Source organism: Lontra canadensis, unplaced genomic scaffold, assembly GCF_010015895.1.
Source record: "Lontra canadensis isolate GAN:19392208 unplaced genomic scaffold, GSC_riverotter_1.0 scaffold53, whole genome shotgun sequence".
Classification (NCBI taxonomy): Eukaryota; Metazoa; Chordata; class Mammalia; order Carnivora; family Mustelidae; genus Lontra; species Lontra canadensis.
The window spans coordinates 165,427-174,850 of NW_022631047.1; the positions used below are offsets into that span (position 1 = coordinate 165,427).

The 9,424-nt window shown below is 34.5% G+C and overlaps 1 pseudogene; it reads left to right on the top strand.

The window, feature by feature from the left end:
• Positions 1 to 4,279: 4,279 nt before the first annotated feature.
• Positions 4,280 to 8,448, top strand: LOC116877542 (annotated as a pseudogene).
• Positions 8,449 to 9,424: the final 976 nt, after the last annotated feature.

The window sequence follows — 9,424 nt, forward strand, 5'->3', positions numbered from 1 at the left end:
GGAAATAATTTTTCAGTAAAGGAAATCACTAATACCAAGGAGTTGAGAAGAATTCTTATTCTGATGTTTTGGGTTTGAGTGTTCTAGATTTGAGTATTAAGTATGATTGCTTTATAAGGCTTTTTTTTTATCCTTGTTTACCTTTAACCTAGTTGCTCTATCCATTTGTGAAAATAGAGTATTGAAGTCTCCAGTTATTATTGTTGAAGTGTCTATTCCTCTATTCATTTGTCAGTTTTTGCTTTATGTATTTTGGAGCTCTGTTGTTAGGTTCATATATGTTTTAAATTTATCTTTTTCACTCTTTCACTTTCAACTTATTTATGTTTTTGAATCTATTATGTATCTTCTGTATACTGTATATAGTGGTTCTTTTTTTTTTTTTTACTCCAGACTGAAATCCTCTGCCTTTTTAATTGGATAGTTGGATCCATTCACATATAATGTTATTATTGATATAGTTGGATATACCTCTACCACTTTCCTTTTTGCTCTTTGTATGTATAATGTGCTCTTTCCTATTCCATCCCTCTTTCAATGCTTCCTTTTGCATTAAGTGAATATTTCCCGTTTTAACATTTTAATTTTTTAATGATGCTTTAACTATATTTTCACTATAGTTATCTTATATAGTTTTATTCTCTTTCATTTTGAAGTTTATTATGTTGATGAATGCACAACTATGTATATGGTTTAAAAACCACTGAACTCTGGGGCGCCTGGGTGGCTCAGTGGGTTAAGCCGCTGCCTTCTGCTCGGGTCATGATCTCAGGGTCCTGGGATCAAGCCCCGCATCGGGCTCTCTGCTCAGCGGGGAGCCTGCTTCCTCCTCTCTCTCTGCCTGCCTCTCTGCCTGCTTTGTGATCTCTGTCAAATAAATAAATAAAATCTTAAAAAAAAAAAAAACACTGAACTCTGACTGATCATATGATTTCACTCATTCGTATGTGGAATTTAAGAAACAAAAATGATGAATATAGGGGAAGGGAAGAAAAAATAAAATAGGTTAAAAACAGAGGGAGACAAACCATAAGAGACTCTTAACTGTAGAGAACAAACTGAGGGCTGCTGGATGGGAGGTCGGTGTGGGGGATGGGGTAACTGGGTTGATGGGCATTAAGGAGGGCACTTGATGTAATGAGCACTCAGTGTTATTTGCAACTGATGAAGCACTGAATTCTACCCTGAAATAAATAATACAGTATATGTTAACCAAGTTGAATTTAAATAAAACCAAAAAAAAATGAATAAATTAAAAAGCTGAAGATGTAAGGACAAAAAAAACCACTGAACTGCATAGAACTGCATACTTCTCTAGGCAATTATGCCAAGTCAAAAAGCCAATCCCAACAGTCATATACACTATTGACTTGCTTATATGATACCAAAATTACAAAATTACAGAATTTTACAAATTACAGAATTTTTAACTTGTAATTTTCTTAATTGTAATTATAAATTACAGAATTACAAAATTAATGAATGCCAGTGATAGAAGATCTAAGGGAATGGAGGCTTGAGTGGCCAAAAAAGAGCAAAATGAGGGATACTGTGATAATGAAACTTTCCTGCACTTAGGCTGCATGGTTGCCAATGTCCTGGTTGTGAGATTGTGTCTCATAAGATGTGACCATTGCAAGAAACTGGGTAAAGCATGCATGAGTTCTGTCTCTGTTACTTATTACAAGTGCATATGTATCTGTAGTTATATCAAATAAAACTTTTAATTAAAAAAAGAAAAAATCTATCATACCAAAATCAAGGAGAAGAAAATATATGTGCTTGAATTATCATAAAAACACCATTTATAATAGCATGAAACTGAAAACTATACAAAGGCAGAAAAACTGTATAGTATGGGTAAATAAAATATAGTTAATTTATATAAAAGAATGTTATAAAGCAATAAGAATGAATGGTCTACAATCACATGCAATAATATGGGAAGATCTCACTATCTCATACTGACTGAAAAGAGTCAGATATAAAATGTTTCATGTTACATGACTCCACTAATATAAATACAAAAACATGAATAATCTATATTATTACAAATCAGGGCAGTGATTTTCCTGGCAGTGGATATGAAAGAGTGAGTGGTTGGTTGTGTAATAAGAATCTAAGTAAGCACTAGGGAAATATTCCAGGTGATCGTACTATTCTGTTCTGTTGTTACTAGGTATCTGTATAAGTTCAGTTAATGAAAATTCATTATAATGTGCAGTTAAAATATGTGCATTTTTATGTATGGATGTTCCTTCATAAAATCTTCTAAATTTTTAATGTAAAAAATTAAAACAAAAATTAAAAATCAAATTCTTACATCCAATTGCCTTAGAAGAGAAACCAGGCATTTACTTTGTTTTAATATCATTGTTGTGTTTCTTTATATATTTAATGCTACACTTATGTTTCTGTGTCTCTAGGGAAATGGTCCCACTGCTGTATGTATTTTTGTGTATCAGAGTTCATTAAAAGATTCATTACCAGCTTTTATAAAGTAATCACAAAGGACCCTCTTCCTTTTTTATTTCACTTGATTCTTATGCACCCATAGCATATTCACCAAATATAATAGAAGTCATTGATAGTTTAAAAATTACAAGGCACCCTATCTCCATGTCTAAAAAAGATGAGGCCATCAACTCTTCCATAATCCGTTTTTGGTATTCATTTGCCTCAGTGTCAGTGTTTACTTTTCCTTAAACTACTAAATGCAAAGAAGTTATTTCCCAACTTTGCAATGGGAAACAATATCTAGTGATTGCATCTGAATAAGACATTTTTAAGATCTTGGCATTGTCAGGGCTTTCGTGAATGTGGGTTTCTGAAAACACATCATCACTATATTTATACATCTCTACTAAAAATGATGGGAATTGACTCTCTCTACTTGACTTATTTCACTCAGCATAATCTCTTCCAGTCCCATCCATGTGGCTACAAAAGTTGGGTATTCATCCTTTCTGATAGAGGCATGATACTCCATAAAGTGTATATGGACCACATCTTCCTTATCCATTCATCCGTTGAAGGGCATCTTGGTTCAATTATCATATGGTTTCACTTATTTGTGGAGCATAACAAATAACATGAAGGACATGGGGAGATGGAAAGGAGAAGGGAGTTAAGGGAAATTGGAAGGGGAGGTGAACCATGATAGACTATGGACTCTGAAAAACAACCTGAGGGTCTTAAAGGGGTGGGGGATGGGAGGTTGGGGGAACAAGGTGGTAGGTATTAGGGCGGGCACGTATTGCATGGAGCACTGGGTGTGGTGCAAAAACAATGAATACTGTTATGCTGAAAAGAAATTTAAAAAAATGATGAGAATTAAAGAGGGCATGTGATATGATGAGCACTGAGTGTTATATTCAACTAATAAATCATTGAACATTATATCAAAAACTAATGACATATTATACCTTGGCTAATCAAATTTAAATTTTTTTAAAGATTTTATTTATTTATTTGACAGGCAGAGATCACAAGTAGGCGGAGAGGCAGGCAGAGAGAGAGGAGGAAGCAAGCTCCCTGCTGAGCAGAGAGCCTGATGCAGGGCTCAATCCCAGGACCCTGGGATCATGACCTGAGCTGAAGGCAGAGGCTTTATCCCACTGAGCCACCCAGGCGACCCTCGAATTTAAATTTTAAAAATGGAATAAAACTTTCCATTTTGACTTTTACTTGCACAAGCGACCTAAAGACATTTTTGGTGAAATTGTCAACAGAAGCTATGAATTACTATCAGAAAACTAAGTATGACACTTTAAATTTTTAAGTTTGAAAATTTTTAGGAAGAAAAAACAATGATGAAATAACTCAAGGTTAGAGTAGCACCCAATTTGGGGTGTATTTTGTGTTTGTCCTTTAATCTTTGTGTAGAAATAATTTGAAAATTTCATGAAGTGAATTCACAGTACTTTTAAACTATTTTTCAATGGTACCTGACCTATAAATAAGTTACATTCATAAGCAAAGTTGGCTTTACATTTTAGTAAATATAAGATTACCAGAATTAGCTTTCTTCCCACCTCCTTATCCTCAAAGAATTTATATTGTAAAAAGAAGGAAAAAAAATCAAAACCCATTTGCTCAAGTCTTTATTTAAAGGTTTTAACATAAGGACAACTCAAGATCACCATTATCAACTTAATAAGAAGGTTGAAGATTTCCAGGGAAGATTTTTGAAAAGGCTTAACAAAGGTCAATATTTCACTGGTAAGTGTTTGCCACTCAAATTCTCAGTAAGTATGGGTAAACTGGGGTAGTGTTAATCATGGAACAGAATGCAGGTATTGTAAGCCTGAAGCTATGGGTTAGCAGCTTTTGGTCAGACAATTTGAACTGAGCAAAGAAATGGGGAGGAACACTTGGGAATAAAGTCTTGCAAGGGTGAGTGGAAATTCTTCAGTCCTTCAGTATATATATATAGCTGATAGCAGTAAGAGGTCAAGTATCTGCACTTTTACCAAAAGAAAATGAAATATTGAAATTACACACAGCAAATCATTCATCAGACAGTAAAACTTTGAGGGTCAGATTTTCCTGTATTTCCTCCCACTAATCACTGTTCCTTGGATGTTGAGGAGAGTCAGGAGATTGCCAAAGAGATGATGAATGGAATGGAGAGACAATGCTATTCTACAGCAAAAATTGGCCTTTTGATCATTCTTTGAGTGTCTCAGCAATAAATTTGAGGTTATAATTATACTGACATACAGTCTTATCCTTGTCAAGTCCCAAACCCCTTTTCAATCATGCTTATAAATCCTAGGGCTATCATGAGTTATTGTCTTCAGAAAGGAAAATCTATAGCCCTAGCATCACTGATCAAAGAGTGGAAACATCTGAGTAGCTTCTAACACAAATGAGTTAGTAATAGCTGAGGAAAAGCTATGTATCAAATACTAACCTACACGCGAATGGCAGAATCCCTGACATCTGGCGTCCTTCCTTCTCTAATAAAACAGCAGTCAAAGATGGCCATTAGCAAAAATAAAGCAGGACATAAACTTCAGTAAGCTTGTTATTTTTATTCTTCATGTGGGTTAGTATGACAAAATGAGGCCCATACAAAAAAATATAAAGGAAGATTAAACAGCGTGATGCCCAGTGAAGTTCCCTGTCTCAGGCCAAACAAGCCGAGGGGGAAAATGTTACAGAAAGGAAATGACTTAAAATACAAGGAGCAAATTCGGTCTAATTCAAAATCGTGTTAGACTTAAATTATCTCACCGGTCAAACTAATCCTTACTGCCTTTGAGACAAGATTTTACCAGAAAACAATGCAGAATAGGAAGGATTAGTAAAGGGGCTTGTAGAGTATTCATGAAAGATGAAGTGACAGTGTTTTTCACTCAGAATAAGAAAAAAAAACAACAGATGGATGGATACAGGGTTTGGTAGATAACCACACTAGACAGCAGAAGAGCTAAAGACAAGAGACCCACAAGTCAAATTATTTAAAAAGCAAAGTCTGTCTTTGGGACATTCACAATTAGCATTCCACTCATTTTTTAACAACAGCATGTAATTAATAATACTATTACCTTCCTGCATTGGATCTTATTACATTTCTTAAATGTAATGGTTATAAAATACGGCTATATTTTTAAGAGCATGGGTAAAATGGTGTAGAAAACAGATGCTATAGATAGTATGGGTGGAGAAGGAGGATAGGAAAATGGAATAATCAGGAAATAGAAAAGTGATTATTGGAAACATGATGGCATTTTTATCATACACTGTGATTAATTATGTTCATCCTTATGATTAATCTTCTTTGTGTTATAAATATATTTTCTTAGAATTCCACTTTACCTATATGAGGAAAGGAAAATAAATTAGGACAACTAAATTAGTAATCTTAGAGATGCTTAAAATTTAGATAACCAAAATGCACACATGAAAAAGAGAAAATGTAGTCATAAATCTCTGGCTATTACAATGAACCTTATTGTTATTAATCAAGCAGTGAATGAGAGGTTGAGATGTTGGCATGGTTGAGTGGAGACTGTCAGGGGTAAACTGGATAGAATTAAAAAAGTAATGCAGGGGTGCCTGGGTGGCTCAGTGGGTTAAAGCCTCTGCCTTTGGTTCAGGTCATGATCCCAGGGTCCTGGGACTGGGCCCTGCATCAGGCTCTCTGCTCAGCAGGGAGCCTGCTTCCCTTCCTCTCTCGCTGCCTGCCTCTCTGCTTACTTGTGATCTCTGTCTGTCAAATAAATAAATAAAATCTTTAAAAATAAAAAAAAGTAATGCAAAAATAATGTGCCTGGGATAGTCAACTTCACTTTTGCCTCAATGACACTAAAACCAAAATCATAGAAAATTCCAACTTGAGAAAAGCTATCTGAAAGCATGTAATTTCTGTGATGATAGCCTGTACCCAACACTTCTTCCTGGATGAGGATCAAAATAATCAAATGTTCAAAGATTCCTATGATATGTTGTGAAGAACCAATACTTGTAAAGAAGTTTCAAGATCCAAGAGAAAGGACCCAAAGCCAAGGGATGACTTTTCACTTAAAGAATTTCTGTTGTAGTCCTTTAAACAAGTAAATAGAAAAATAGAAAAATGTCTTCAAGTCTAATAATGGTGAGAGAAGGAAAATTCTAGATAAACTGATGATCTAAATAATGAAAACATCACTACTATCTCAGTACTTGCATTTCAAATGTTAAAAAAAAGTTGTGGATTGAAGAATGACACTTATATTTGCTATCAAGTTTAAATTCTAATAGAATGGAAGAGGGTGGAGTTTGGGTTAAATAGGTGATGGGGATTAAGGAGAATGCTTGTTGTGAGGAGCACTGGGTATTACATGTAAGTGCTGAATCATTAAATTGTACACCCAAAACTAATACTACACTGTATGTTAACTAACTAAATTGTAAACAAAAACTTTTTAAAAAAGAAAACAAATAAATAAATAAATTCTAATAGTATTCACAGAACTACAAAGATCACACTGGGTTAGAGCAAGTGTCTCCAAGTATGAAAACTGTCATGGAGAAATTAAGAAGAGTACTGAAGGATACTCATTCCAGTGGATAAAAGTGGGGACTTAAGCCAGAAATATTCTTCTACTTTCAGCCCAAGTGTACCCCTCAGGTTAGTCAATCACACCTCCTAAGATCAAGTAAAATAATAGAAGTTGAAGAAAAAGAAAAAAGTTGTTTTAGAGTATTCATTTAATTGAACTAGCTCTTCCTAGAAAGAAAAAACAAAACGAAGAAGTGGGGAAGAATGCTGTGCTAAATATGCAATTCAATAACAAGAGTTATTAGACGAATCTCTCCTGGTAATAGAAGCAAAGAAAGGACCAAAATTATACTGACTGTGTAGGTGATTAAGTAAAAAAAAAAAAATCATATATGATCTTGCTTTCCTTTATGCTTCACCAATTGCTCATTGTCATGTGATATTGAGAGACCCCTCTTATCAAGATTCAATTTCTCAAATTGTCCTTGCTGATCAGAGAGAAATCAGAAGTTAGCAATGAGAAACCATACAGTATGCTGTAACCAATTCATCCTTTGGGATTGACCAATAATCCATAATGAAGGTTCTTTTCATTTTCTACTTACCACCTACATGTTGAGTAAAACAGGAAATTGGACTATCATCATGCTTTCATTTATTGATTCTTAACTTAAAATTCCCATGTATTTTTTTTCTCGGATATTTCTTGTTCTTAGAAGTCTCACTCACAAGCATTTGTGTTCCCAGATTCCTTTATAGCATATCAACTGGTGATAACAGATAATACTATTACTTACAGTGGTTGTGCTACTCAGAAATTTTTTGTCATACGTTTTGGAGTGACACATTTTTGTCTCCTGATTGCCATGTTACATGATCACTTTGGGACTGTATGTAAACCCCTGCATTTTGTGACCATGATGAACGAACGGGTCTGTATTATCCTTGTCTTCGGCTGCTGCCTGACTTATTTACTAATCACATTTGCTTCACTTGGTGTGTGGGCTTTCAGGTAGAATTTTGTGATTCCACTGTGATTGATCATTTAGGCTGTGATGCATCTCCTCTTCTGAAAACTTCATGTTAAGATACATGGTTCATAGAGGAAACAATCATTACCTATGCTTCACTAGCATTAATCATGACCCTCATTCATGTGGTGCTACTTTGTATTTACATCATCAAGACTCTCTTAAGATTTCCTTCTGCTCAACAGAGGGGGGAAAAAGCCTTTTCCACCTGCTCCTCCTACATAATTGTAATTTCTATCACAATGGCAGCTGCAGCTTCATCTGTATCAAGTTTTCAGCAAAGGAGTAAGTGGCCATTAATAGAGGAGTATCAGTACTCATTAATTCTGCGAACTCTGTGTTAATCCTTTTATTTATATCCCGAGAAACAAGCAAGTGAAGCAAGCTTTTGAGAATTCAATCAAAAAAATGAAATTTCTATCAAAGTAAAAGAATGAAGACACTCAGGAATAATATTTACCCCTGACTAGTCTTGTCCATTATACTGCATCCAGAATTTGTCAATGTGGGCTTCTTTCAAAAAATCTTAATGTTTATCACAAAATCTACCCTCATACCATTACTTTCCCTTTTACTGAGTGAAAAATAATAAACATGTGCCTTTCCTCCTTAAAGTAATGGAATTTTTTTCAAGGACAACCCTGGCTAAACTCAACTCTTTCCTAACCTTTTCATAATATAGCCCAATACAGAACTATTTTGCATGATTAAAGATTTAAATAGGGACTTCTGGGTAAGTGATGGATAAATATGATCATTTAATTTGTTAACTAATAATGATATCAAAAGGTTAAAACACTGAAGAAAAAAAAAAAAACAGAAAAAATGAAAACCAAAAGAATACTTCATCATCACCAACAAAATACAAAGATGAATTTTAAAATGAATAAAATCAATTCCAGCTTCAAAGCAAAGGATCAGAAAGCTGGAAAATTTCACATTGTAGAAACGTGAAAAAATTACTAGACACTGACAAGATTGATTGGCTTCACTGTAACATAAAAGAGATGGTTTCTTCTCAAAAAATCATATAAAAAATAACAAATTGCACCAGAATACCAAAAATCCATATGGTTTATAAAAAGCACTGCAGTTTTCAAAAAGCAAAATAGATGATGAATATCAAGTTCTTCTTAAAAATTTACATCATGACCTTTACTAAGTTCAGTAAAGGAATGATATAAATACAAGGTGAATTAGTGGAACAACATGAAAAAAGACTTGAATAATAAATAATAGGAATGATTCAAGGCAGGAAAAAAGGCAGCATGTGGTAATTGTGATCAAGAATATTCTTGAAGAGGGCACCTGGCGGGCTTAGTAGGTTAAGGATCTGCCTTTGGCTCAGGGCATAATCTCACGGTCCTAGGATCAAGCCCTGCATCAGCCTCCTTGCTCAACAGGG